At 43.6% G+C, this 2,495-nt stretch overlaps 1 pseudogene; it reads left to right on the forward strand.

Moving 5' to 3' along the window:
• Positions 1–239: 239 nt before the first annotated feature.
• On the forward strand, positions 240–2,249 carry LOC135700080 (uncharacterized; annotated as a pseudogene).
• Positions 2,250–2,495: the final 246 nt, after the last annotated feature.

Here is a 2,495-nt window from a genome sequence, read left to right on the forward strand (position 1 = left end):
TAATACTAATCAAAAAATGGTATGGGCTTACACAGCTTTAAATAATGTGGAAGTGCTCAAAGAACACTAATTAATCCAAAAGAAAAAGGGCACAGTGAAAATTTCGGTACACCCGTCGGCGGTGCAGAAAAAGGGTTTTTTCGTGCGTGAATCGATTGTGAAACCGATCAGAAAATGTTTTAATCGAATGGTAATCTACCGCTGGAGAAGGAACCAAGTGGTTACGGAGCGAAACCATAATGTCCCAACAGAAAGTAAAACGCAGCCACGCGTATGTAATATCCACTTGGCGGAGTACCCACACACTTAGAAATAACTAATTTTACACGTGACGGAATCCATCTTTGACATAAAAGATGAGACGTAAACAAACAAGACTGAAAAGTTCGTTGCTCGACGAAAAGTACGTTTGATTCAGCTATATTTCGCGTCTGTTATGACTCAAATTTATGTCAAAATTGACGCTCGTATATGTCACTCTCAGAGCACCTACATTTACATGAATTTTTCTAAGTGTGCACCTGTAACTACCGGAAGGTGGAAACCGTGGCCGTCCGGTCATTAGCGCCATTGGGGCCATCACACGTACTTCTACGCGGTCCGGCAACAGAGTTAGTCCGAAGCGTAAGCTAAAGGCTAGTCGAAGGATCAGCAAGCCTGCGACCTTAAGCGGTGATCATGGTGCAATATCAGAGGATTGCAAGGAAAACTGCTGGCAAGATAGCAATGATCTCACCCTATTCGATTCCTCCGTCAGTCTTAAGAATCAATATGAAACTACTACTATATACTCGGAGAAGGGCGACGAAATCGAATCGCCCGACGATTGTATCAATCAGTTCGGAGTCATCAGCTATGATTCAAGCAAATCAACAACGGCGAAAATTATCTCGACTGGTGGAGTTAGCAATTCTCAATCGGTTGAACCACTCAAGTTAAAGTGCACCACCAAGTGCGGCAGTACAACGGAAATAGGTTGCGATGTAATTTACCCAGCAACTTCGGGGTCTTACAACAGGCGTCTCAAAAGTCTACTTGAGAATGTATCGCTTTCTGCACAACAAGACATTGTGGTTCCTGAGGTGGATTCAACAACTGACACTATTCCAGATACCACCAATGAACTGACAACGGCTGCCTCCAAAATCATCTCTTCGTTTCCATCTTCAGCATCTTCGTTGTCTTCGTTGTCGTCGTCGTCTTCATCATCATCATCGTCATCTTCCTCGTTGTCCTCCACTTTACAGCCGACTGGTTACAGCAGTTGTTCGTCCGTGTCTGGTGCTGATGACCAGCCGGCTTCCAGCAGTTATTCGCCCAACGCCACCGCTACGGATTTGATCTCGATGTTCGACGACGAACACTATATAAACTCAGCAGAATTTTGCCAATACACAGATTTTCTGCCGTATAATACTTTATTTACACAAGCTCTGCTTAGTTGTGGTGGAATCGATCACCTCAAGTGGTCACGGGGATGGTCATCGTTGATCCATAATATTGAATGCAATGAAACGATTCCAATGTGCGGCGATGAATGCAGTTGGAATCTGACGAATGCATGGAAATCGAGAAATCCAACGATGGTCAGCATGAGCATGTCACAAGGGAAACGTTCAATCCGTACGTGTTCATCAAACATCTACCGCCGTTGCCATGCGAGATGCGTTCCAACTGTCCTGCGCTGCCAGTGAAGACACGCTCCAGTCCGGAGTTCAGTATTGTGCTTGATCTCGATGAAACACTGGTGAACTGCAGCTTATAGGAGCTGTCGGACGCTAGCTTCAAGTTTCCGGTGCTATTTCAGGATTTCAAATATACGGTGTTTATTCGTACGCGGCCATTCTTCCGCGAGTTTCTCGAGAAGGTTTCGCAACTGTTTGAAGTTATCTTGTTTACTGGTCTATGCCGATAGGCTGCTGAACTTGTTAGACCCTGAGTGGCGGCTTATAAAATATCGTTTATTTCGTGAGCATTGTGTACTAGTCAATGGCAACTATATCAAAGATTTGACCATTCTAGGGCGAGATCTGTCCATGGCGATCATCAAAGACAACTCCCCGCAGGCATTTGGGTATCAACTGGAGGATGGTATCCCCATAGAGAGCTCGTTCATGGATCAGAATGATTCGGAGCTGATGAAGATATTACCTTTTTTGGAACGACTTCAGGAAATGAGGGAAGACGTGCGACCCCACATTCGTGAAAAATACTGTCTGTTCTTTTACTTGCCACCGGACTAAGTTTGCTAGAGGATAAACGGATAGTTTAAGCGAATGTGTATCTCCCTAGGCAAGTCGTTTTCACTGTTCTCATACTCTTCAATGTGTAGAACTAAATTGAAATCTTAACTTAATCGAAAAAAATGAATTACCTAAACATACACATTTAGACCAAGGTTGCAAAGACTCATTTCAGCTAAAATAATGTTTTTCGGAATAATAAAACCAAAAGATGGTATGATGGCATGTTTTACTTGTAACTTACAAGAAGAG

This window comes from Ochlerotatus camptorhynchus, unplaced genomic scaffold (assembly GCF_037179485.1).
Source record: "Ochlerotatus camptorhynchus isolate MF236.1 unplaced genomic scaffold, CSIRO-AGI_Acam_v1.1 ptg000128l, whole genome shotgun sequence".
Taxonomy (NCBI): domain Eukaryota; kingdom Metazoa; phylum Arthropoda; class Insecta; order Diptera; family Culicidae; genus Ochlerotatus; species Ochlerotatus camptorhynchus.